Here is a 27,994-nt window from a genome sequence, read left to right as displayed (position 1 = left end):
TTGTGTTATTGTCTCATGCTAAAAAACTGAGAACTGTACATCTAAACAGAATTATCAAAAAATATAACAGACATGGGAGGCCAAGGTGAGCAGATGGTTTGAGCCCAGAAGTTCAAGAACAGCCTGGGCAACAAAGTGAGACCATGCCTCTACTGAACATAAATAAATAGCTGCCTGTGGTGGCACACACCTGTGGTCCCAGCTACATGGGAGACTGAAGCAGGAGGATGGCTTCAGCCCAGGAGATAGGGGCTGCAGTGAGCCAAGACAGTGCCACCGCACTCAAGCCTGAATGACACAGCGAAACCCTATCTGTAAAAACAAAAGAATAATAATATATATAATTGATTATATGTCATTATCTCTATAAGATAAAAGTATATGTCATGTAGGCAAAATGCAGGAGAATAAGATTTAATATATATGCAATTGCTTTATGGATCAAAAGAAAAGAAAAAAATTGAAAGATTAAAAATGGAATTTTGGGTATGTCCTTTAAAAAATCTTGTTACAGGTCGGGCACAGTGGCTCATGCCTGAAATCTCAGCACTTTGGGAGGCCAAGGTGGGCAGATCACCTGAGGCCAGGAGTTTGAGACCAGCCTGGCCAATATGGAAAACCCCTATCTCTACTAAAAATACAAAAATTGTGTAGTGGCGCACACCTGTAGGCCCAGCTACTCAGGAGGGTGAGGTAGGAGAATTGCTTGAACCCCTCGAGATCATACCACTGAACTTCAGCCTCCATCTCAAAAAAAAAATAGCAATATCTTATCATGTTTTATGATCAAAATATCAAAGTATATATTTTTCTTCAAAGTAATGATGAAAACATCTAGGCAAAGTGGCCCACGCCTGTAATCCAAGTACTTTCGGAGGCACAGGCAGGAGGATTACTTGAGTCCAGGAGTTCAACACAAGCCTGGGGAACATGGCGAGACCCTGTCCCTACAAAAACTTAAAAAATTAGCCAGGTGTGGTGGGAAGCGCCTGTAGTCCCACCCAGCTATTTGGGAGGCTGAGGCGGGAGGATCACTTGAGCCCAGGAGTACGAGGCTGCAATGAGATAGGATTGTGCCACTGCACTCCAGCCTGGACAACAGAACAAAACCCTGTCTCAAAGTGGGGGCAGGGTGGTGACTTACACAAACCCATCAAATTAGTTAAGTTTTCTTTTTTTTTTTGGAGATGGAGTCTCACTCTGTCGCCCAGGCTGGAGTGCAGTGGTGCGATCTCGGCTCACCGCAAGCTCCACCTCCCGGGTTCACGCCATTCTCCTGCCTCAGCCTCCCGAGTAGCTGGGACTACAGGTGCCCGCCACTTTGCCCGGCTAATCTTTTTATATTTTTAGTAGAGACGGGGTTTCACTGTGTTAGCCAGGATGGTCTTGATCTCCTGACCTCGTGATCTGCCCGTCTCAGCCTCCCAAAGTGCTGGGATTACAGGCGTGAGCCACCGCGCCTGACAAATTAGTTAATTATTGAGGTGGCAAGGTCATAATTCCATCCCAACGTCTCTCAAAACACCCCATGAACACTGTTCATTAAAACAGGTCCCTATGCTGTCACATCATGCCCCTTAGCCCCCTCCATCACTACCCTCCTCACACAAATCGGATCTCAATCCTAGACAGTCTCCTTCCTTTGTCTTCTTCTTGGCAGGTTCCACAGGCTGTGTCTTGTTGCGTTTCCTCTTTTTTTTTTTTTTTGAGACGGAGTCTCACTCTGTCGCCCAGGCTGGAGTGTAATGGTGTGATCTTGGCTCACTGCAACATCCACCTCCTGGGTTCAAGTGATTCTTGTGCCTCAGTCTCCCAAGTAGCTGGGACTACAGGCACATGCCACCACACCTGGCTAATTTTTTGTATTTTTAGTAGAGACGGGGTTTCACCATGTTGGCCCAGCTGGTCTTAAACTCCTGACCTCAGGTGATCTGCTCGCCTCAGCCTCCCAAAGTGCTGAGATTATAGGCTTGAGCCACCACAACTGGCCGCGTTTCCTCTTATAATTGCTGTTTCCACTCTACCTTTGGGGTTTGCTTCTCTCACAGAGTAACTTCTCAGACTAGGTTTCAATCCTCCAGCTCTCTATTTCCTTGCAGCTCACAATGAAACCAGCAGATAGCACAAAAGACTGGAAATTAAAGTGAGAAATTCTGTACTGGGTACATCTATTAGGTGACAGAGACCTTATGGCTCGTAAAACGTAAAATATTTACTATCTGGCACTTTAAGAAAAGTTTACCAACTCTTTTCCTAAATAAAAAATAGAGTAACATACTGAGGCTGAGGCACGAGAATCGCTTGAACCCAGGAGGCGGAGGTTGTAGTGAGCCGAGGCAGCTCCACTGCACTCCAGCCTGGGTGACAGAGCAAGAGTCCATCTCAAAAAAATAAAAAATATATAAAAAGATGCATACATTGATTCTCCTTTTTGAGCTCCATCAGACTCAAGCCTTAGGCCCCCAGGGCCAGGGAGAAAGACTTCTTTCTAAAACCCAATCACCCAAAGGTGAAAGAAGCTAGAAAAATATCTTACCGCTCAAAAAATGAACAAAGTGTCAATGCATGAAAGGTTCAGTACGGAATCTTTTTGTGATTTCCAGTAACACAGGTGATTCTGCATACGGAGAACAAAATAGTAAGACTGGCTTCAGACCTTTTGGTTAGAGGTTCAAACACCCCACTGTCGCTGGCTAGTGAATAATCTGACAGGCATGTGGAGATGCAGCGTACCCTCCTCTCCAACCTCTTGGCACTGTCTTCTCAAAGAGTCACTGCTGCAAGTAAGGGACACACACAGGGTCAGGAAATGACAGCACCGGGGACCGGGGTCCTTGACGCTGGAGCACACACTTCATCACTGAGTGTTCCAGAGACTCACTGGGACACACACACGGTGACATGCTGCGCTCTAGTTGTTTTTCACATTGGAAAATTGAAGAAATGAACTTCTGGCTACCTCTTGGATTCATAAATCTATTTCCACCCCCTTAATGAACACACAGAACATAAGATGATGATGAGAAGCCCCTCAAATGGCACTTTCTGAAAGCCGCGCACACCCACGAGACAGGAAAGCAGCATTAGCCCAATGGGAACAGCAGCGGCACTCGCCAAGAGGTCATGGTTTTCACTGCCTTCTTTATGCTGTCGGATATTTCCCATGTTTTATACAACAAATACTGCTTTTATACTCAAGAAAAAAACATTTAGTTATCCAAATAAACGCTGGAAAAAATAGCAACCTTCAAAGCAGAGGACACAGTTGAACCCACACTCATCCTCTGAAAACACCACCTGGGAGGCCTGCGGCCCCGGGGGAGGAAGCTGGGGCTCAAGCCTGGTCGTCTCAGTGACCGCACGCAGGAGCCTTCCAGCCGCCCTTCTGGGTTAGCACGCTGCTATTCCTGGCACGCTTATTTTTATCTTTCACATCTATTTTATTCAAGAGCCAAAAATAGCCATTGAAATGTTTCCTTTTAACATTTCATCAGCTGTTTCTACCCATTTCCTCATAGCAATAAGTTCCTTTTAACAAAACCAATACAAACGTGTATATAATCTTCCCGCGCTAAATGCACCTGTGAGCCCAGGAGTCTGCTTTCTGGAGGGGCGCACTCGGCTGGAACACGGAATCAAATTGGAAGCCCCAGCTGGGCACTCCACTGTCACTCAAAGCCAGCTACCACTTCCGTCTCTGCACTTTTCTTTGGCTAAGTTCTAGAAACGGAAAGGGTTGACTTTGTGCCTTCCTAAACTGACTCCACTGGTGACCGTCTCTCCTTTCAACCAAACTATCATCCATGCCAATGAAATACGAACATGTTCAACAGCACACGGAGCACATGGGGCTGTGGCCTTTGGCCTCGCGAGGTCAAGTGGAGGCCGAGTGAATCTTCCAAAGGTCCGCCATGCCACATCTGGGGAATTCACTGCTTCTCCCCCATCAGCCAGGGCTGGAAGCTGGCCTCCATCCTGGGGTGGCCGGAGGCACTGCCTCTCAGACAGATCAGGACTCCAGATGCCAGCTCTCCTCTTTATCCCCACCACGTGGAAGGACCCAAACCCCTGGCCCTCACTCCCCATCCACTGCATCAACCCCCAGCGAAGGAAACCACCACTACCATTTGCATTCCCAGCCCTGACACGCGTGGTCCCCAGACTCAGCTGTAGATGCCTGCAAGGAAACATCACCAGGTAACGAGGCTAAGCACTGCAACCACCCCAGCCCAAGGCACAAGTCTGGCCACATTTCTCTCTCATCATCGCCATAGAAGTCAATGCAGAGAGGAAAGAAATGAAGGAGCTAATCCTCGAAGCCCAGGCTGAGTCACTGGACCCACAGGGTGGGTGGAAGTAGGAATTGCCAGGAGGAAGGCCCATCGGCAACTGCCCCGGCTGAGAAAAAGCACAGACTCCACGCTCCACACCCAGGACGCCTGCCGTGAGGCTTCAAGGCACAGAAGTGGACCCTCACGAGCAGTGTCAGGGAGACAAGGGTCAAATCTTCCCCATGTTCATGAGAAAATCTCTTTACTCCCTTTTCATCATTCAAGACAGACAGACACTAAAAGCCAAGGACGTGAACACTGCTTGGTAAAAAGGAAGAAAATATAGTGAAAACCACAGCATAGCAAATCTGCCAGGTGGCATAGGACAGTAATGAACGCCATTACGTTCCAGAAAAAACACATACAGGGAATGAACAGTGAAAGCTTCTAGGAAAGTTCTTAAACAGCTTTTGTAGCCGCCATGAATATTAACAATGAGATAACGATACGGCCAATTGCTAAGTTGTGTTGAAGCGCAGCTATAAGATAACCCTCAATGGCCACACCCCAGCCATCCTGAACACATCCATCCACAGCACAAAGGTATGCCTGGGGCCTGAGCAACAACACTGAGCAAAGGGACTCCCAAGGCCACTTACAGTGAGCACTTCTGTCGAGCCGCATGAGAACAGATTTTAAAAAAAAAGGCACAAAGTGAAAACACTGCAGAATTTAAGCCAACAACATTAAACGGAGTATCAATATCATAAAAACATCGATATGAGCAAAGTCAAGATTTTTATGGGTTTTGATTAGCAAATACTAATGGGTAGATGAAAATAGCTAAGTATTTCATAATCATAACACATTTGACTTTTAAAATCCAGGGAAGACAAAACGGTAACAAAAACGTAAATAGCACGAAAGATCACAGTGTATTGCCCCACTCCTCTTACCTGCCTTCTGTTTCCTCCAATTGATTGAAAACACAAGGAAAAAATCATTCAGAGGCTGGTTTGCAAGTTTGGACAGCTTTGATTTTTATCTTACAAAAATTTTGTCTTACTAAGACTTGCTGGGGGCCAAACTTAGACCACAATTTTCCCAGCACAGCTGATACATGATGGGGCAGGGGAGGCGAGGAGCCCCCTTGTGTCCATGCCTGAAGCTGGCTACCCAACCCGGCCCTCTGGGGACACCCAGCAGGGTCAACTATTTCAAGTTTCTAAGGACACAAATAAATTTTGTTCTTGTGTCCTTGAAACAATGTAATAGATGTAACATATAAAACCACCACCAGATGGCAGTATCATAAAAAAAAGCTACAGCTAGGCGGCGGTGTCACCCAATAAACCGCCACCGATGTCATATACCAGTCTACCACCAGATGGCAGTGTCACTCAGGAATTTATTGGCAGTGTCATATAAGAATCTGCCACCAGATGGCAGTGCCATACAAGAATTCATCACCAATGTCATATACCAATCCGCCACAAGATGGCAGTGCCATACAAGAAATAATCACGAATGACTTATGACTCCACCAGGAGATGGCAGTGTCTACACACGTAAGCAAATACTTCCCAGTCTAAGAAGTTTCGACCATTATAGCATCTGCCACGGAAAGCAAAGGAAAAAATAAAGAAATCAGAATGTGAAATTAAGTCAGCGCTTCTCTCTCCCACTCTGTCTCTCCTCTGTCCCAAAGTGGCCCCTGGGCCTTGTGCAGATTTTATGCCTAACTAGACTGACATTCTGGAATCTCAATCCCTTAAGGAGAAGGTGGTGGGAGAGAGGAGGGAGACTAAGAAAAAAGTCCTAATTGGATATTTCTTTTTTGACTGAACAGAATAAACATGGAGCAATCAACGTGTGGTTATAAAGAGGAACAAAGCTAATGAAGGATACCTGCATGTATGGACTTCAGAAATAATGTATCTGGGGATACCAAAGTGTGTTTGCAAACACAGGGGCAGACACCAAAATAGAGATGCCAAAAAGCCATGGGGCAGTCTGAGGACATGATGGCCTCTGGTTACGCACATAAGTGCCAACAGACTACTATTTTATAGAGTGATGAACCTATCTATTGATCCACCAATCCATCTATCTCTTGGGTAACAGAATGGTGGTGAATGGAGGGGGTCACAGAGATGACTGCATTCAAGGGTGGAAAAGGTGAGACTCAGTCCAGGAATGTGTTCAAGGTCACACAGCTAGAAGTGGACAGGGCAGGGAACAAAAGCTTGGTCTCCCAGGTGCTAGTTTGAAGCTGTTTCCACTACACCACACTGGTTCTGCTCTCTAGTTTTATTTCTATCCTTTGCCACATAAATACTCCATAGTACGTGACTAGGGTTTCTCAGCCTCAGCCCTCTTGACATTTGGGGCTGGACCATTCTCGAGGGGGAGGGGGTGCTGCCTTGTGCATGGTAGGGTGCTTAGCATCATCCCTGGCCTACACTCACCAGATGCCAGGAGCATCTCCCATCCCCTAGTTGTGACAACCAAAAATGTTTCCAGACATCGCCATGGGTTCCCCAGGGGCAGGAGGCAAAAACACCCCTGGCTGAGATCCACTATGCTACACAAATTATCTAGTGTTTGCCTCAATGGAACATTTAAAACATTTTTGCTGTGCAAATAAAAGTCAATTAAATGGGCTGAACTTCAGGAACGGGAGACCTTGTTCTTGATCCTCTTTAAAACCAAAGGAAGATAAAGTTGCCATGGGTGGCTCACAAAAGCACATGGGATCAATATTCCCTTCCATAGCAGTTTGGTCTTCCAAGCAAGCTACAAGCAGAAAGACCCCAGCTCCAAGGAGGAGCTGAACCAACACCATCTGAATGGATGAGGCTCCACAGAGCTCCATGTTTTTCCATTTGAAGAACCACCAGAGAAACCAATTCAGTAGAAATGACTGATACTTACAGGCATGTCTTTTGAAATTACACAATTATTTTCACTTCCACATTTGATAGAATTATGTTCTTGAAAACTATAAAAGATAAAGAGATGTCAAAGCAACAAAAGAAGTCGAGATTTCCACTAGCTACAAGCAGACACCTGTTGGCATAATGGTCTCAGATGGGCACACACTGACGGTTCCATCTCCGCATGCACGCTGTAAAGGTCACGAAGGCCCTGATCCATCTCTAGCAGCCTCTGAATGTGGAAGACTGTGTGGTTCTTACCCTAGTTTTCATCAATTAAGTATTTTTTAAAAACAAGCCAAATACCTAGGAAAGACATCTTTGTCTATTTCAGTGATCTTTCCCCAACACAGATCAGAAAGAGCAGGTGTGTGCTCTTCCCGATCACATCAATATTCCTAAATGTAGAGCTCACCATGGACCTGGAAAGCCAGCCGTCCTCACTCTGGACCCCACAGTTTCCTCCCTGAACATAACCCTCGCCCCGCAGGAGGCCGCATCCGCACTTACTTCCACACACAGGAGTGCCGGCTGGTGGGGGTCCTCGCTCGTGCAGCCCTTCCCCATCCCTGGGGACCCCGTGTGGCTGAAGGGCCGCCACGCCTGTTAAGTCTTCGTCCCCCAAAGCCGAGGCATGTGCCCACAGTCTGTCCAGGGCACCCAGGCCTGGTCCTCCCAGCTGTCCGCCAGCTGTGCCAGCAACGAGTCCCTCCAGGCAGGGAGGAAGGGTGTGTCCAGGGGCGAGCTTGGGGGTGACAGCGAGGACAGGGAGGAGCAGGAGGACAGTGATGCCAGGGACCGGGGCGTGTCCAGGGACCGCCTCTGCTTGTGGAAGCCCGAGGGTCCTGGGGGCTCTGAAAAGGGGGCATCTCGCCCCAGCAAGTCGAAGGGAATGAGGTCGAAGCGTAGAAGCTGGCCACCCTCAGCATCGGGCTTCTCCTACTGAGGGAGGCCATAGATGTCCGTGAAGCTGACCAAGCTCAGGGAGCCCTGGCTGGAGGCCAGAGACCCATGGCTGCTCTCTGAGGACACCGTCAGGGTGCTGGCACACAGGCTGGAATGAGAGAGCATGGCCATCTGAGATGGCAGGGCAGCCAGCCCTGCTCACCCTGTGAGCATGGAAAGGGTGACAGAGAGCAGTGGGCAACAGCAGAGACCCATGCCCAAGTCCCAGTCACAGTCCTGGCTGGAACACTTACTAGCCAGGTACACTTGCTTAAGCCATTCATCCCCTCTGGGCTCCCACGGGCTCACTGGGGCTGGGGTGAGAACAGTTCCCACCTCGGGCATTGTTAGGAGGAATATCTGAGAAAATGACACATGTAAGGCCCTTGACATTGCACTCTACAATATGGTCAGGGCTGAAGAATGTGCGCAGGGCCATTCTTGAGCAGCCAAATCTTACTAGCTTAAAAAATTCATATGCTTTTAAAAAAAAACTCAAAAGAAAAATGCGCATGTGTATAGATGTACACTTCTGAAACTGTTAATTAGGTTACAAAATCCTTGAATACATTTGACTTTAGGCCTCTTACTTACCCTGAAGCCAAATGTGGTTCTCTCCATATTCCTTGAGTCATACAGCAGTAGCATGTTACACATATAATGTATCCATTCTGTGTTAACAACATTTCAGGTCGAGCTCCAGCAGGAGAAAAACAAGCTACAAGAAACGAGTTCACGAACCAGTCATTGGAATGCTATGAACAAATACAGTTTTCTCTTTAAAAGTAACCTACCTTTTTAACTGGGACTGGAGGGAGGATGTTAAGTGGGTGCCTTCTTCCAGCTGCATAAGTAGACAATTGCTTTTTTCCTGCAGCAGAATCCTGTAGGTAAGAAAACAGTCGATTAGTACATTTCAAAGACAGGGAGAATATTTTCATAACAAGACATTCCACTATGAATTCCCTCTAGCTGAATCAGGTTGCAATGACCCCCCATTCTCAAAGCACTCAGCTCACAAGGGCCAAGATCACACATCCCTGGCACCCTGAGCAGGGCCTGCTACTCTGTGAAAGCGCCAGGCACAGTGCACGGGGGAGGGGGTGCGTGAGAAGAGGAGTGGGCACGGGGATGGGTCAATGTGTGGGTGGGTGGCTGGGTGGGTGAGCTACAGGTGGACAGATGGGCAGGCAGCTAGATGGGTGGGTGGCTGGATGGGTGGCTAGATGGGTGGATGGGTGGGTGGGTGGCTGGATGGGTGGCTGGGTGGCTAGATCGGTGGATGGGTGGGTGGGTGGCTGGGTGGGTGGATGAGTGGATGGGTGGGTAGGTGGCTGGATGGGTGGCTGGGTGGCTAGATCGGTGGATGGGTGGGTGGGTGGCTGGGTGGGTGGATGGGTGGGTGGGTGGCTGGATGGGTGGCTAGATCAGTGGATGGGTGGGTGGGTGGCTGTGTGGGTGGATGGGTGGCTGGATGTGTGGCTTGGTGGGTGGGTGGGTGGCTAGCTGGGTGGATGGCTGACTGGGTAGGTGGCTTGGTGGGTGGCTTCGTGGGTGGTTGGACGGGTGTCTGGGGATGGCTGCTTGGATGGATGGGAGGAGGGGTAAGTGAGCAGAAGGACAGATAACTAGCAGATGAGCTCAAATGCAGAGCACACAGTCATCTGTTCAAATTCCTTGGAACAAATCAGATTCCCTCATACTAGGCCACCTTCTAGATAAGAACAAATATCATTCTAAGATCTATGCAGTGAAAACATTAGAGGCAAATGAAACAAAATAGCTGCCGTTGCCATCTCCAGGTTACAGGGTTGGAGGTATTTTTGTTTTCCTTCCTTCTACTTTTTTCTACTTAGTAATTTTCTAGAATAAAATTTGTTCCTACTGCAATAAAGCCCACTGCCTAGAATTGAGCCTACCATGGATAGGCACTCAATAAACAGTTGTTGGACAACTCTATGAATAAATATGTACGCCTCTAAAAGGAAACACTCCTGGTTTACAAATGGAAATGACACTGTGACGTGTGGCCACAGTAGGCCCCTTTAATACCTTCCTCTTTCCACCAACAGGGAACGGGACATGCTGAAGGGGTTTGAAGAGCTTGGCTAGGTGGGAGTGAGAGGAAACCAGACACAGTGTGCAACAGCAGCCTGGGATTCAGAGAATCCCACCTGGCCGGTCACTCACAAGCTGTGTGGCCTTAGGCAAATGTCTCACCCTCTCTGAGCCCTTAGTTTCATTACCTGTAAAAATGGAGTCCACAATCTCCAGCTCAGGGAACTGATGCTGCATAGATAAAATAATGTACTGCAAATGACACGTGATCGACAAAGAGCTGCTATCACCCATAAAGGAAACAGATGTGCCACCAACTTAGGATAAGGAAGACAAACCAGTCTGAGTTTGTTTATGAGTTTCAACCACATGCCAGAAATTCTGATGAGCCTTTGTTTCTCTTGATGCAAACAAAATTCCAAATGGTGCCATGCAGAGGTCAGCTGGCGAGAGAGTACAAGCATCGTCCTACATGGAGCCACGACACAACCCACTTTCAAGTTCAATATCATATATTGAAACCAATGCTTTCCAAAGCATGATCCAAAGACCCCTGCGGATCCCTAAAACGCCTTCAAGGGTCCCATGAGTTCTCCTCCTTCCCAATGGCATTCAGTAGGCAGCTAGATGGTCTTCATGTGTTCTCTCAAAATGACCCCATCTCAACTGGCCAAATGCACCAAGGGCCAAAGCAGCTGCCTTCTAGCAAGCCAGATGCTAAAGAGATGGACAGCAAGGGCAAATAATACCACTCTTCTCACTATAGTTTTTTGTTTCAAAAAAGTTATCAGTCATAGAAATGTTACTAATATTAACACATAATAGGGTTTTTATTGTCTTTTTTTATTTGTTGAGATGGGGCCTTGCTCTGTTGTGCAGGCTGAAGTGCAGTGGTGTGATCAGAGCTCACTGCAACCTCCACCTCCCGGGCTCAAGCCATCTTCCCACCTCAGGCTCCCAAGTAGCTGGGACCACAGGCACGTGCCACCCCACCCAGCTAACTTTTGTATTTTTTGTAAAGAAGAGGTTTTGTCGTGTTGCCTAGGCCGGTCTCGAACTCCTGAACTAAAGTAATCCTCCTGCCTTGGCCTCCCAAAGTGCTGGGATTACAGGCGTGAGCCACTGTGCCTGGCCTATTGTTATCTTTAATAAATAAATATTTTAAAAATTCCCCAGGGCTAACTTCTAAATTAGTAAATACTGACAGATAAAAATCCACGTAAACACTGACAGGTCCCTGGGTGGGGAAAAATGAAAAACAAAACCAAACAGTTAGAAAAAAGAACTTTAAAAAAACCAATACAAACAAAAGCTCTTTGGAATCCACTGCATTTTAACATTGGAAGGAGGTTCTGAGACCAAAATATTTGAGAACACGTGTAATAAACTCTTGAGTAGAATGTTCTAAGATTCCACTTACCTATGATATTTTAATTTTTAAGGAAAATGTTTTGATAGCTTGTACAGATGAAAGTAATGTTTAAAAAGCAATTCTGGGGCCAGGCGTGGTGGCTCACACCTGTTATCCCAACACTTTGGGAGGCTGAGGTGGACGGATCACAAGGTCAGGAGATCGAGACCATCCTGGTTAACACAGTGAAACCTGTCTCTACCAAAAATACAAAAAATTAGCTGGGCGTGGTCATGCGTACCTGTAGTCCCAGCTACTTGGGAGGCTGAGGCAGGAGAAAGGCATGAACCTGGGAGTCGGAGCTTGCAGTGAACCGAGATCGCGCCACTGCACTCCAGCCTGGGTGACAGAGCGAGACTCTGTCTCAAAAAAAAAAAAAAGAAAAGAAAAAGCAATTCTGAAGTTCCACTGAGGGGCTTATAGAAAGGCACACTGCTTTGTATGCACTGCCTCATTCCTTACCGGTCTTTGGGTTGTATCCCTGCTTTTCAGATGAAGAAACTCATATAAAGTAGCTTGCCTCTGCTACACAAGTTCAAAGTTCGGTCAGGCTGGCTTGACCCTAAAGCCAAGGCACATTACCAACAAACAGACATTTCCTTTATTACTGAAAAACATTTCCCCAATTTTCTGTGATACTCACATCCTATCTGATGCTTATCAAGGGTGATATCCTCAAAAACCCCATCTTTTTCAGAAGATGGGGAGCTGAGAGTTTTCAAAGGGAGTTTAAAAGTGAGTTCAAAATACATCCCTCATTGGGCTTTGGAGCTGTAACTTGGAACCCACTCTCACAAGCACCAGGACACTATTAAGTCACAGAGGACCCCAGGGGCAGAGATGACACCAGCAGAGCGTATCCAGTGGCAAACAGTGACCAGCCCCAGGAAGCGATTTGTTGTAGGGAATTTACCCAAGCCTGGTCCAAGGCTATTAACTTTTTTCTTAATGCTTTTCAGAAATTCTAACCCAACCTGAATTCTATTAGCTCAAATCCCAAATTAATAGAATCTAAATTGAGTTCCTACTGAAAACTGGCTTCACTCTTGAGTGACAAGGTAGAATTTCCAACCCATTGCTAAATCCATCAGCACATTCCAGCTCTGTTTTCACACAGATGACATACAGATACACTCATATGTATGGCTCGGTTTTAGACTGCCTTTAGTCATGACTTATTTTCAGATTGTTTTATCTGTAGTGAAAAAAGTTTTAGATCAAATTCCCCCCTTCTATCCAATACAACACATTTGTCATTATACAAATAGGTGCATTTTGGAGTGTGCAAGAGACAGTGCATCTGGATACAAGATCACACACAAGTGCCCATGAGTGCCACATGTGCAGTCTAATTTTATGCTGGTTATTCTGAAAGTTGCAGATGACTAAAAATGTAACTTTCTTACCAAACAGGGGCCACGCTGGCAATAACTGAGACATCTAAAAACTGGCTGGAAAATAAACTGCTAGAATAAGAATCTTAGACATTTGCCTGACTTCTGTACTTATATTTTCAACAAAAAGAAAAGGGGTTACAGTTTCCTGGCAGAAAACTGGCCAGGGCCCAACTCCTAAAGCACATAGCCTTGTGTCTCCAATTCAAAGGAAACTAACTTCAAAGAATATTTACCACTGCTATGAAAAGTAGAAAAGTAAGCTAACAGATTAAGAAAATATAAAGTCTAATTTACTGTCTTCATTTACTTTACATAAAGTACTTTATTGTAAAGATGCCATTAAATTATGACAAAGGAAAACGTGACTTCAGGTTCAGCAGAACCAAATTTTTGCTTTTTGATAGATCTTTCATTTTATAATCACCCCTATAATAAAAGCAGTCATCCTTGGAAAGAGGATTTCTCAGGATGACAGGCATCTTGCAATAGAGACGTGGGGTTCTCTGTTGAACATCAGCATCTTGTATAAATGCCTGCCACACACTAACATGAGCAAGCTAAAATAACAAAGGATATCACAAGCATTGACACAAGCCTTCCGATAGATTATCTAGGTATGTGTCCTTCACCTCAAGCCTGCTCCCTCAGCCCAGGAGATGTGCGCCAGCTCCCTCCAGAGATGCCGGCTCTGAGCAGCTGGGAGGCCGCTGCACGTATCATCTGCCAGGGCGGGAGGCTTGAAGGAGGTGAGCATCTCTCTCTTTCTCCCCCCGGATGACACCCCAGCCCAGCAAACGCCTCCCATTTGCTGCTGATAACACTGCAGGTGAGACAGGAAGACTGGGCCCAGCTCTACAGCTGGCACAGCTCAGCCTTAAGGCGCCAACCTCACTCTGTCTGCACCTGGCCCACGCCAGTCTCCTAATGCTGCCAGCCTGTGCTGGGGGAAGCCTCCTACCATGTGGCCCCATACTTGCAAACTGCAAGCACCCCTCCATTGAAGGGAGGCGGCATGGAGAAATGGGCCCTGTGTGTACCGGCACAGAAGGCCCAGAGCTACAAGCGCCCCACCCCCATGAGATGTGCGTGCCAGTGCTTAGCACATGTGGATGTGCTTCTCCCACCAAGGTCATTTAGCAGCAGATTCAGGAAACACACTTGGGGCGATTAGGTCCTGGTCGAGGGCTCTGAGTCCCAGGACTCAGCACCTGGGCTGGTCTCATGTGAGGCCCCCATGAGTCAAAGCTGTTCTGGCTTTGCTGTCCCCACCCTTGAACCCAGGCATCGGGGCTAACACTGGCTCCATGGAGGGCTGCAGACTTGTACTCAGGGGCCACAGCACATGTGTGTGCTGGATTTCCACATATTGACAGCAGCCACAGTCAAAGGAGCGTGGGTGTGGGGCCCTGAGATGCAGGCGACATTTGTGGGGCCAAGTCCTCCCCCCTTCACAGAGAAGCAACAGCAACTCCCAGGTCCTCCTATGCAGAACACACATACAAGAATATCAGGGGTGGAACAGAAGGAAATGTTTAGCTGAAAACAAATGCAGCCGTGCAAGAGCACAGTAGAAAACTTCAGCTGCACAGTCCCTTTTACATTCAGATTCTCCTCGTGGTTGATTCCAGGTGAAGTGACAGGGCATGCCACCATCTCAGGCAAAATGAAATTCACCTGCCCAGGGCTCTGAGCTCAACTCTCCAGACACCACTGCTTCCCTGAGGCTGCCGTGAGCCCCTCGTGCCAAGCCACAGACTTGTCTCCTATGAAGATGACCCATGAACATCCAAGCATAAAGGACGCCAACAATACAGACACCCATTGTGAAACAGTAGGAGTAAGAGCATCTGAACAGATCCAATCATCCAAGCGTCTATTAGAGTCTCTGTGGAGCTGCTCATGTGAGCTCCGGGGGCGAGACTTTAACACATGGGGGAGGGGCTGCTCTCCAAAGCCCAGCTGATAGCCACAGAGAAACTGCTGTTAAGTGTGGAAGGCAGGCCCAGCCTTTGACACAATCTGCAATCTCACACAGCAAGTGGAAACCAGGACACACGGCACACGAGGAAAGGCTGAACAACCCAGTGGCACCGAATACCAAAGCCACCATGCTGGCTTTGCTTGTCCTGTGTGGTGAAGGAGCCTCGGGACAGATGCACGACAGGTGGCCAGCTTCCCAATGCCAGAGAAGAGTAGGCTCTCCTGGTTAGAAATCAAAGTTGGAGAGGAAAGCAGTAGGTGGATACCCACCATGCTCACCATGTCAGGAACAGGGAATTCTTCCCCCCATGCAACAGAGCTGCCCGGGCCGGAGTGGGACCACAGCCTGCTCAGGGCACTGTCCCACAAAGGCAGGTGAAAGCACCAAGCACAAACTTTGGGAAGGGTGGGGCATGGTGGGAGGTGGAGGTCACCCATCTTCCCTCACTCCTTCCCCCTTATCACCTCCTGCGTCAGAGCAGAGGCTCCAGAGACCCAGGGAGCAGAAGGCAGTGTCCCCCACCGCATGCCCCTCCTAGACCAGGGAACATCCAGGCAGGAGAAGCCCTGAGCGATCATCAGGAACACCCTTCAGCCACACACAAGCCACCCCGTGGAGTTTTTCCAGCAGGCTTTCCGCTGGAGGTCCTGTCCCCGCTGACCCATCTCTCCATGGCGCTTTGTGCGGAGGTGGCCCGTGCACATCGCAGCTCCTCCTCCAGGTGCTCCCCCTCCTCCTCCAGCAGGGCCACATCTCCCGCGGAGCGGCGCTGTGCAATGATGAGCTGAAGCTCCTGCCGCAGGGCCTCCTTCTCCTTGATGAGCTGCAGCCGGTCCTTGTCAGCCTCGGCCATGCCTGGCCGGGACACATTGTCAAGCTGGGCCAGCTGCTGCTGGATGTTGGCGACTTTGCAAGAGAGACAGGGAGGAAACAAGGACATCAGTGGACTGAAAACACCATCTTCACATCGTCTCCACGTTCCACACTGATTCTGTAAACTCCCTTTGCCAAATAAGTAGTGAAATGATTGCACCAAGTGACCCTTACACTTTAAAGGATTTGGAAACAATGTCCTAAAAAAATGGTGCAGAAATCTTTTCCTGAAGCTCCCTTAGCCTGAGATTCGAGATGACAATAACCCCATCGTGCCTGTTCCGAAGACCTGACAAAAAGGCCAGCAGCCCTCAACATGCCCATACTCTGGGCGGCTCAGACTCCTGGTTTCCTATATGAAACTGTCCCAGAGCAGGAGGGAGTCTGCTTGTTTCTTCTGCCCACCCTCATCAGTAGCTAAACAGCATGCTGGACCCCCAGAAGTGCTGCCGGCCTCCCGCCTCCTCAGCTGTGTCTAACCACTGTCAGCCACTTTAGCAAAGTAACAAAGGAGAAATGCACTCATCATCTGGCCTCCTGAAGGGAAGACCTTCGAAGCCCCATGCTCCATGTCTTTTGGTTCTGTGTGCTCCTTCCTGTGCCAGAGCCCCTGGCCATACATGAATTCAAAACACCTTGCAGAGAGCAAGTGGGCACTCAACAAAAGCTGAGTGTATTGAACAGTGAACAAACACGCCTGAAAATATGTGAGAGGATGAGGGGCAGCCCTGTGAGCGTGGATGCTGCTGAGAGATGACCTGGGTGGATGCAAAGCACAACAATCCTCAAGGTGGAAAAACAGAGGCTCCTATCAGTTTCCATGCCTCGAAATTTCCAAATGCTTGCTTGGCAAACAGACTGCATTACTTTTTGTGTCATGAGGTGCTGTTGAATGCAGATTAAGTGAAACAGATGTGGCCTGTATTTTTAAAGCATCCTTTAAAAGTAAGAGTAGAATGTTTTAAGCCCTTTAAGTAGGGTTAAAGAGGAGGGATATGTTTCCAGGGAGAAACTAGGAATGGCAAACTCAACCTGAACCCCATGCTGTGGAGGCCATAGTTTGGAATACTCTCCCAAAAACAAAATCCAAAGGCTTCTCTGAGATCACAAAGAGCTGTGAGAACAGGGAAGTGGCAGGCACACAGGGCCCTATATCCTCCGAGGGAGATGCAAGGCAGAGGTGCTCCTGAGACTGACTCCTCCTGTGCCCGTGGTCCATGGCACTAATCAAGGCTGGCTTCCCACCTGCTGGGTCTAGACCTCAGAAGCCTTCTCTACACTATGAGCAATGTGGACATCCCCAATTGACTAGCATTGCCACACACATTAAAACCTGCTACCCAGCCCTGAGCCAAGTCAGGCTCCACCTAAACTAGACACAAGCACAGGGACTCATGAGGATCGGGCATGACTCCTTCTCTAGCCACCAAACGAATCTGAAAGCCCACAGTTAAGGAAAGAAATGGGTACACAAGTTACAGTTTAAATGTATGCATTTTACTCAAGTCCACTTCAACAAGGTAAAGACACTAGTTGAATGTCAGTAGCTTTATTAGACAAGTTATTTTCAAACTTAAAACTAATTTCCGGAAAATGTGTGGGAAGATGGTGCCAAACCATGTCACCAGAAAAACTAATGACAGAGGCAGCTGAACAGGGCTAGGACTCCAACTGGGCTTAAGCATCCACCTACGTCTAATTAGTGTAATTAAAATTTGTGGCAGTCATATACCCAAAGCCCAAGGAAAATACACTCCAAGCAAACCCACAAATAAGTCAGTGCTAAATCAGACATTATACCCAATGACATTTCTGGAACATTCTACAGTAAACCAAGACAAGTTAAGAAATAAATATAAAAGATGGAGAACAATCAGCAAATCTGTGTCCTCATACTTTTTTTCATTTCCATTTATCTGATCCACAGGAAAGTCTACCTGAGCCCAGCTAAATTTTGCCTAACCATTTTGTACTCATGCTAATTATCATACATATAATATAAACAGAAGTATTTTACAAAGCACCCCTTTTGAGTTTTCTGAGCCTTAAATATGAAGAGATCAAGATTCCATTTGAGTCTGCCAGCTCTAGGTTAGCTGCTAGCCTACAAGGATTCAAGCTTTTGAAGGTGGCGGAAGATCCAATTCCAGATAATCATAACCTTTCCAGGAAAATCTCAAGTAATATGCACTATCAGAAAAAAAAGTGAGAAAAAAATGAATTATAGGAGGGAGGAGAGGCAAAGGGTGAGTTTCAAAAGGGCTGTCTGCTGCAGGCTTAAAGAAACAGAACAGCAGCCCAAATTAAACCATGTCCTGTCACTTCCCACAGCTGGCAGGAAAAATATGCAAGGTCATATGGCAAGGGACGACCTCTCCAACAGAAACAAAATCTGGATGAGGTTGACTTCTTGCAACCCATCTGGAAATGTTTTGGGTGTGCTGAATGCTAGGCAAACATTTCCATGCCTTCAAATTGTGGGGTTTAATAATAAAATTTCAAAACAATGCAACAATGCAAACAATCTCATCTTCATTTTAGAGCTATATGTGAATCTAGAAGAAACTGGAATATATTGGAAAGTTCAATTTCTCTCTTTGTCTCCATGTTCTAGGTGTGAACATTTGGGGCCTGCTTCAGCAAGGTCGAGAGAGGCACATCTGTCTGTCTGTCTGTCTGTACTGGAAGCCAAAAGCCCTAGGATTCCTTCAACAATCGATTGTTCTTATGTCCCCATGAGACAGACAAGATGGCTTTGCCTTTAAAACCATGTGATTGTCTACCTTGCTGTGGGCTGGAAACGAGACATCTGCCAGGAGTATCTTTAGTATATTAGGTTTACTTGAAGAAACACACTTCCTGCCTAAGGCTAAACACAGCTGTACTGAGTTTCAATGCACCTTCTTCTACATCCACGCCAAACAGCTGATCCACTGGTTGGAGCCTCGCTCCTGTGAGTGCTGTTGTTCCAATTTTGGGTATTAAAAGAAAAACAATTTCCAGAAAGGCTTTTCTTTGAAATATCATTTCAGTGAAATTAAATACATGGAAGTAAAGCGAGGTCATGGTTAAAGTTTGCAAAAAAATAAAAATAATAACTTTCCCAAGTTTTTTGTAAAGAGAACTAATAGCGGCTTAAAATTAGAGAGGATTTTTTTTTTTTCTGTGAGTCAACTATATTTTTCAGTGATTCTTATTTTTGAGGGGTAATGCATTTTATGGCCTATATAAAATCTCTCCCAAATGCCTTTAAAAGCCTTAAAATATATGTCCCCATGTCCTGATAGTGAAGAAAGCAAATGTTCAATCAAGCATGCAGTTTCTTATTTATTATGTGATTCCCAAATTCTATTCCCTGAGCAGGTCTAATGTAGACAGACATAAAATATGAATCATTTTTCCCTTATGATTTTTGCCCATACACTTTTCTGTTACAACCCAGGCACCATTAAACCATGCATTTATGCCACAGAAACTATTTAGACTCTCACAAAAAAATGTGTCCCGCCCCCCACCATCAAAAACAGTTGTTGGAAGGCAATTGAAGACCTCAGCCAGGACTTGAGTGATCAGGCCTAGGAAGTGACGCTGACAGTCTGTAGTGCTTTTCCCACATTTGATGATTGTTCAACAGTAGAGGTCTAAGAGGCTAAGAAACTGAGTGTGAAGTGATAGTTAAGAGGCTGGAGAGCCTAGCTGAATGTTTGGCACTCTCACAGGGCTGAAATGACCTAATGAGAATTTGGGTCCCAGGAAGGAGATGGGACCTTGGTGGGGACCCTGGAAGGGCCACCCCTAGGAGTCCAAATGAATAAAACATAGACCAGCTGTCATGAAACCTAAAACCTGCTTTGAACTAGCTTAGTCCCAAACCAGATGAAGGCGGTCTGCTCTTACTCCAATTGTGTGCCATAAAGTCAAAGTCACTACTCTCTGGAGGCAGATAAAAGTTTACTAGGCATGCCATAAGACAAGACAACACAGGACTAAACGAGAAAGACCAAGAAAAAAAACAATAGAAACGTACATAGATATTATAGTCCTCAGGTAGAAACTTTTTTTTTTTTTGAGGTGTAGTCTCACTCTGTCACCCAGACTGGAGTGCAGTGGTGTGATGTAGGTGCACTACAACCTCAGCCTCCCATGTAGCCGGGATTACAGGTGTGTGCAACCATGCCTGGCTAACTTTTTTAACGGGGTTTCATCATGTTGGCCAGGCTGGTCTTGAACTCCTGACTTAAGGTGATCCACCCACCTAGGCCTCCCAAAGTGCTGCGATTACAAGTGTGGGCGACCATGCCAGGTGAGTATTTTGCCACAATTTAAAATAAATTTTCTTTTTTTTCTTTTTTTCAAGTTTGTTCTCAGACTATATTCACAAAGTTCCATGGCGGCTTACACTTCTGTAGGCCTTGTTGACAGTGCCGGCTTTTAGATACTGATGATCTTCATCTTTTTCTTATCTCCTCGGTAGAAGAATGGGATGCAGGAGGTGCTGCCTAAGACTGGGCGCTCCTGGGCGTTCTTCCTTCCACCAAGCAGCTGCATCATCTGCTGTGCAGTGCGGTTGTCATGGGAATAACCCTTCCCGGCCTCTCGCGCAGGCTCCACGCTGCCAGGGTGGCTCCTATCAGAAAGGTCTTTGGAGGGAGGGAGGCAGGGCTCTGAGCACCGCTCCTCCTGCATCTTCTCCTCCTGCTCTCCCATCCTCTCCTTCTCCCGCATCTTCTCCTCCTGCTCTCCCATCCTCTCCTTCTCCCGCATCTTCTCCTCCTGCCCCCGCATCTTCTTCTCCTCCTCCCGCATCTTCTCCTCCTGCCCCCACATCTTCTCCTGCTTCTGCATCTCCTCTTCCTTCTCCCGCAGCTCCTTTTCCTGCTCCCGAAGCCTTTCCTCCTGTATCCACATCTTCTCCTCCTCCTCGCGCATCTTCTCATCCTGATCCCACAGCCTCTCCTTCAATCGCAGCCTCTCATCCTGCTCCCGCATCTGCTCCTCCAGCTCGTGCATCTGCTCCTCCTGCTTCCACATCTGCTCCTCCACCTCTCCCATCTGCTTCTCCTTCTTCCACATCTGCTTCTCCAGCTCACGCAGCTCCTTCTCCTGCTTCCGCATCTGCTCCTCCTGCTTCCTCATCTGCTCCTCCTGCTTCTGCATCTGCTCCTCCTGCTTCCAAATCTTCTCCTCCTTCTTCCGCATCTGCTCCTCCAGCTCGGGCCTCTGCTCTTCCTGCTTCCACGCCTGCTCCTCCTGCTTCTGCATCTGCTCCTCCTGCTTCCTCATCTGCTCCTCCTGCTTCCGCATCTGCTTCTCCAGCTCACGCAGCTCCTTCTCCTGCTTCCACAGCTGCACCTCCTGCTTCCTCATCTGCTCCTCCTGCTTCCGCATCTGCTCCTCCTGCTTCCTCATCTGCTCCTCCTGCTTCCTCATCTGCTCCTCCTGCTTCCGCATCTGCACCTCCTGCTTCCGCATCTGCACCTCCTGCTTCCGCATCTGCTCCTCCTGCTTCCTCATCTGCTCCTCCTGCTTCCGCATCTGCTCCTCCTGCTTCCTCATCTGCTCCTCCTGCTTCCGCATCTGCACCTCCTGCTTCCGCATCTGCACCTCCTGCTTCCGCATCTGCTCCTCCAGCTCATGCACCTCCTTCTCCTGCTTCTGCAGCTTCTCCTCCTGTCTCCACATCTTCTTCTCCTGCTCCCACGTCTTCTCCTCCTCCTCCCACATCTGCTTCTCCTGCTGCCACAGCCTCTCCTCCTGTCTCCACATCTTCTCCTCCTGCTCCCAAATCTTCTCTGCCTGCTCCCACATCTTCTCCTCCTGCTCCCTCATCTGCTGCTCCTGCTCCTTCATCTTCTTTTCCTGATCCTGCAGCTCCTTTTCCTGCTCCCACATCTGCTTCTGCTGCTCCCACAGCTCCTTTTCCTGTGCCCACAGCTTCTCTCCTGTCTCCGCATCTTTTCCTCCTGCTTCCGTATCTTCTCCTCCTGATCCTGTAGCTTCTCCTCCTGCTTCCGTATCTTCTCCTTCTGATCCTGTAGCTTCTCCTCCTGCCTCCACATCTTCTCCTCCTGCAAAGTGTTGGTTTGAACCTGAAAAGGAAATAGACTCATAAGCTAGCTATATAAATGTAATCTATAAAATAACAGTTTTCATCTTTGATTCTTTAAAAATAAATTTTAAGCCCTAACCCTGAGGTTCTGATTTCCCAGACAGGTCCCCACTTTGTAGATTTTTAGCACACTCTAGAGGATTCTATGGTGGGACCAGAACAAGGACCCAAATTTTCCAACTCTTGGCTGGACCCTCCCCATACCCTGCATGATCCCTAGACCATGGTCCCAGCTGGATGGGGCTCCCACAACCCTGAGGGCTGCAGTCTCTCACCTGTGGCAGCAGGATTTTGTCCTTCTCCAGCTTCCTTTTTAGCCCCTTGATGTGGAGCTGGATCTCAGACTTTTCAGATTCTACGAGTCGAGGTTTTTCTTGTAGTTTGGCATTTTTCTCCTTCAGCTCCTCATTGGTTATGCTATGGCCAGAGGCAGTAGAGAAAGGAATGAAAGAAGAACAGAAAGGACCGCTTTGGTGATCGACCCTCTACCCTCACCCCACAACCACAGAATCATGGCACTGGAAGGGACCCCAGGAATTAAAAGTCCCAGGTGGCAGGCCAGAGAGAGGACATGAGTTGCCTGAGGCTACCCCATGAGTCAGTGGCACAGGCGGCACTAGAGCTTCCCTGCACACACATGAAAACCTGTATGAGCCACTCACCATGCTCACCTGTACCCCCCATCTCCCAGCACACCACCCCCACTAAGGGCTCCCAGACCTCCCATCCCAACTTCCCCCATCCTACATGTTCCTATACAGCTCCAGACTCAAGGTGTCCCTCTCATTTGTTAACTCCTCGATGTACTGCAAATAGAGAAAGGTCAAGTCAGGATAGAGCAGGCAGAGGAGCAGCTGGCCGACCAGTAATGACAGCTACAGTGACTACTCCACAGTAACTCTTGCTCCCTCTCAATCACACCCGACATGTTCTCAAGACATTTCCAAGCCCATGGTCTCATTTGTTTTCCTTTCTTTCTTTCTTTTTTTTTTTTTTTGAGATGGAGTTTCTCTCTTGTTGCCCATGCTGGAGTGCACAGGTGCGATCTCACCTCATCGCAACCTCCGCCTCCTGGGTTCAAGTGATTCTTCTGCCTCAGCCTCCTAAGTAGCTGGGATTACAGGCATGCACCACCGCACCTGGCTCTCACTTGTGTTTCAAAGAACTCAGTAAGGGTGGAAGGGACACGGAAAGAGATTGAATTGATAGCTGGCTAACAGGGGCCCAGAGAGATCAGATAATATTGCTATTGCTATTACTCTTATTACTACCACTGTTGGAACCTTTATTGAGTGCTTCACCAGGCACTATGCTAACAATCCCATTTAATCCTCACAACCTCCATAGGAGATGGTTACCATTATTATCTCTATTGTGTAGATGAAAAACATGGGGTATTAGAGGTTAAGTGCTGCCTAAGATCACTTAGAGCTGGGATTTCAAAACCCAAGTATATCTGATTCTCTAAGCCCATTCTTTCACTGGGGGTAGGGACACAGATAAGGAGAAGGAAATTAATCCTTTGTTCATTTTTGAAAGAACGGTACATTGGCATAGTCCAAACCTCAGAAGGTACAGAAGAGAAATATCTCCCCCCAACACTGTTCCTATCTCCTGAGTTTTTACGAATCCTTACAAACATGTTTTATGTATATTACCATAATACATACACACACACATGTATGTGTGTTCCCTCTCTCTACACAAATGGTAACATACTAAAGATACTCTTCTGTACTTTCATGGTACAAGTACCCTAACCCCCACCTAGGATTTGACCAAGGGTGCAGCCAAGTATGGGCAGGGTGGGCACTTGGCCTCGGAGCTCTGTGTCCAGTGCTTGCTCCCCACAGCACCCCACAACTCACCCACAGCAGCTGACTCAGCCCTAACCTGTCTCTAACAACCACACACAAAAGCAGCAAGAAATGGCCCATGCTGTCTTCTGGGCAGGACACTGCATCCTGCAGAAGGGACCTTTAGGCTCATTCCTCTATCTGCAAAGCTGGGCTCCCATGGGACCGTGCAGGTGATTGGACTCACCCTGTCTGCCTTCTTGTGCTGTATGGACACAGAGGAGAGAGCCGTCTGTAACTCTCCTTCAAAGTGCCAGGAATGATGCAGGTGGTCTGCCAGATAATGGGACTCTCCTGGAATAAGAGAGGTTGAGATGCGGCCCAAAGGACTCCCCCAAAGGCCTGTGAAAGTGCGAGGTTGAGGGATGATGGGGTGCCCAGATTTCCACCTTCAAATTTCCCGGCAGCATCCTGGCTGTAATAGAGCACTGTCTCCAGTTCAATTTTCTGACACATAAGGATTTCTACGGTACGATCCTGGGCCTTTGGGAGAAAAGACAAGCAAGTGCTGAAAGAGAAGCAAAGAAACCTCATCCAGAGGACAGGAGGGAACTTCACCCCCTCCACTCACCTCTAGCTGCCTCCTTAGGGCTTGCTGGTGTTGATGGCTCGCCTTCTTTTCCTATAGGAAGAGGAAGAAAGAGCTCCTACTAGGGGGAGGCAGAGATCCACAGCAAGAGACATGCCCCCAGAATGGCCCCCTGCCCCAGGACAGGCCCACCCATGGGACCAGGTTATCAGGGACCCTGTGGGGATGGGGTGGAATCTGGGAGGTGAGCCTTCCTCCCCAGGCTGGGAGTAGGCGAGATGAGACTGGGGCCTCTACATCTGAGTGCCCCCCAAACCCAGCAGTCATGTCATGAGCAAAGAAAGAAACCATGTTACTTCTTTCAGCTGAGCTCGGTTCTGTTGTTTCTGTGAGGAGAGTCAAAGGAAGGTGACTGAGGGTGGCCCCCTCGACTCTATTCCTCAGGCCAGGAAGCGGTCGGCAGGGGTCAGGAATGGATTTTAAGGGCAAAGTTCTCAGACCCAATGGGAACATGAACTGGTCAACTCTCCTCAACTCCCAAAGAAGAAGGATTTGGGTCTTTGTTGGTTTTTGCCCACAGCCACGGAACTCAAAGTCTGAAACTAGATTCTCTTGAAAAGACAGTAACAGAAACCTTCGGAGATGGAGTGTGAGAAAAGCCCACCCTTCTGCCAGCTTGTGATTTAGAAAGGTGCATTCATTCAGCAAACGTTGAGCACATACGGGCCAGCGACAGCACCTCACAGCAGGGATAGAGGTCAGAAAAGGCAGAGAGGAGCCCTTAGCCCCGAGGTTTCCATTCTAGTGGGCCTTTAACTGTCGGGCTCTCAGAGCTAACAGAAACCTCTGATACTCTCTAACTCTACCTCAGGAAATGCAAGCCCAAGAAGGAGAGTTTACAGCCGGCCCTGGACTAGGGATTAACATAAAAACACAATGATAAATCTCATTTAAACTTCACAAATACAAGTAAAACAATACCACTCCTGTTTTACAGATGTGAAAAGAGAGGCCCAAAGAGCTCAAGCTATTTGCCCTAAATCATATCCCTAGGAGATGGAGAGGTAGGATTCAAACCCAGAACTCTTAACCAGTACCTGGCAGTTCTTCCACAATCTTAACAATTACCCTCCACCACCCCTTGGGCCCTCTGTCCCCAAGGAGCATGGCCAGCCAAGACTCACATCCTCAGGTGAGTGGCAACCATCAGAAGTGGTTGTCTCAGGGTTAGTGCCATTATTTATTTTCTTCTTTTTGGCGTCGCTTGCTCCTGCACCAACACTAGGGTTGGTCTGGGCATGATGGTCTCTCAACTGTGGAAAGGAAGAGCAGTGATACTCATGAGAACTACAAGATCCTACAGTCACATCCTGCTTTAGAGTTTATACTAAATACTCTTATAGCCCATCTGATTTAATGCCACCAACTGTAGGAAATGTTGTCACAATCACTTAGTGACTAAGAGAGATTGATACCATGGCTGAAAAAAAAGGCAGTAATGGAACTTAAACTCAGTTTTCTGACTCTGAGCTCTGGGATTTTGCCACAAATCAGCAGCTGCCAGGGACCAAAACCAGAGGCAGAGGTAGAAAAGCAAATATTAAGCAGGCAGGAACTGTACACTCTGTGGTTTAGAGTTATTCACCCTCACACGTCTGTTAGTGTTAAGAAGTACACCAGTACCTCTCAAACCTTTACATCAATGTATCCTCATGGCAGAAGGCAGCCTTTCTGTTAAATCCGGGAATTTAGCAGAAAGAGGACAACCCAAGCCTCATTTCAGAGAGAAGTCTTGTATACTCTTATAAATCTATGTGACTTTCATCCCTAAGTACATTAATGTTTCATCTCTCAATAGAATCAAGGGAAACTGATGCTTCAGAAAGATGCCCCATATTTATCCTGTGGCACTCAAAGTACCCCAGGTTGAGATGAGATGAGGAAGACTCAAGCTGTCAAGTCCAGTTTCCCAAGATCTGTTCCACAGAAGATAAGCAGATCTCACTCCAGAAACCAGTGACTGAGGGGCACACTCTGGTCCCAGAACAATGGAGAATTCAAATCTGAGGTGCAGAACTCAGAAAAAATGTTAAAGTCTCTCTGGAGAGTAGAAGCCTGGGAGAAAACCCAACCCAACCCATTCTCCCATTGCCACCCAGAGACACTGTCAACATGTGGAGCTCATGGGGGAGGTGTAGGCTTTTCACCCTGTCAACATCTGTGGTAAGGAAGTCAGGCAGCCTGAAACCTCTCTCTTCTAGGTCCCACGGTCCCCATTCCCCTTCCAGCTGGAAACCTGTGCTGCAACCAGAGGAAACAGAAGTGGGCAAGAACACTTAGGGGACTGGGTCCTAAGACCAAAGGCCGGTCTCATGGTAGTAATGACAGTTTGTAGAGGGACTGTGACATCACTACATTCCACTCCTTGGTGGAGTGGCGGGGGGGGGACATATGAGCGCAATGCCCAAGTTGCCACTTTGAGACTGGGGAGGGGGGTCAAAAATTGGGACTTAGGTCCTTGGAGATGTGACCCCAAAGAGCCCCGGGAGGTCAGGCTTGGGGTGGCAGGAGGTGAGGGCCAAGTAAGGAGCAAGGAGCCCCAGGAGTCACATCCCCAAAGTCACCCTGTGGCAACTGGTGAGGGCAGGTTCTGGGGCACCCAGGTCCTTGGAGATGTGAGCCCAAAGAGCCCAGGGAGGTCGGGTTTGGGGTAGCAGGAGGTAAGGGCAGAGTATGGAGTTGGAAGCCCCGGGAGTCACCTGCTCAAAGTCACCCTGGGGTGCCGGGCAGGGCAGGGGCAGGACTCATGTGGGGGTTGGGCTGACTGACAAGATTTTGGTGTGGGGATCCCAGAGGTACTGGGGGGGCCCAGCCCGGTGTGCCTCGGGAGTGTCACAGACTGGCATCAGCTCAGCTGTCAGAGGGGGCCTCAGCTTGGGTTGGGGTGCTTGTGCGTTTACCTTTTCCTTAGCCTCGGCCAATTTGTTCTGTCGGGTTTCTTTGGACATCGTGGGTTGGGTAGGGAGGTGGGGGTGGGTAGGGGGGTGGGGGTGGGTAGGGGGGTGGGGATGGGTAGGGGGTTGGGGGTGGGTAGGGGGGGTGGGGGTGGGTAGGGCGGTGGGGATGGGTAGATGAGTGGGGGTGTGTAGGGAGGTGGGGGTGTGTAGGGAGGTGGGGGTGGGTAGGGAGGTGGGGGTGGGTAGGGAGGTGTGGGTGTGTAGCGAGGTGGGGGTGTGTAGGGAGGTGGGAGTGCGTAGGGAGGTGGGGGTGGGTAGGGAGGTGGGGGTGAGTAGGGGGGAGGGGGTGGGTAGGGAGGTGGAGATGGTCAGGGAGGTGGGGGTGGGTAGGGAGGTGGGGGTGGGTAGGGAGGTGGGGGTGTGTAGGGAGATGGGGGTGGGTAGGGAGGTGGGGGTGTGTAGGGAGGTGGGGGTGTGTAGGGAGGTGGGGGTGTGTAGGGGGGTGGGGGTGGGTAGGGGGGTGGGGATGGGTAGGGGGGTGGGGGTGGGTAGGGAGGTGGGGGTGTGTAGGGAGGTGGGGGTGTGTAGGGAGGTGGGGGTGTGTAGGGAGGTGGGGGTGTGTAGGGAGGTGGGGGTGGGTAGGGAGGTGGGGGTGGGTAGGGAGGTGGGGG

The 27,994-nt window shown here is 48.4% G+C and overlaps 2 pseudogenes; both read right to left on the bottom strand.

The window, feature by feature from the left end:
• Positions 1-7,169: 7,169 nt before the first annotated feature.
• On the bottom strand, positions 7,170-9,012 carry LOC129050354 (protein WWC3-like; annotated as a pseudogene).
• A 10,473-nt stretch (positions 9,013-19,485) lies between these two features.
• On the bottom strand, positions 19,486-27,374 carry LOC129050403 (golgin subfamily A member 6-like protein 7; annotated as a pseudogene).
• Positions 27,375-27,994: the final 620 nt, after the last annotated feature.

The sequence above is a fragment of the Pongo abelii genome, chromosome 16 (assembly GCF_028885655.2).
Source record: "Pongo abelii isolate AG06213 chromosome 16, NHGRI_mPonAbe1-v2.0_pri, whole genome shotgun sequence".
In the NCBI taxonomy this organism is placed as follows: Eukaryota; Metazoa; Chordata; class Mammalia; order Primates; family Hominidae; genus Pongo; species Pongo abelii.
This window is presented reverse-complemented; position numbering and strand designations above follow the sequence as displayed.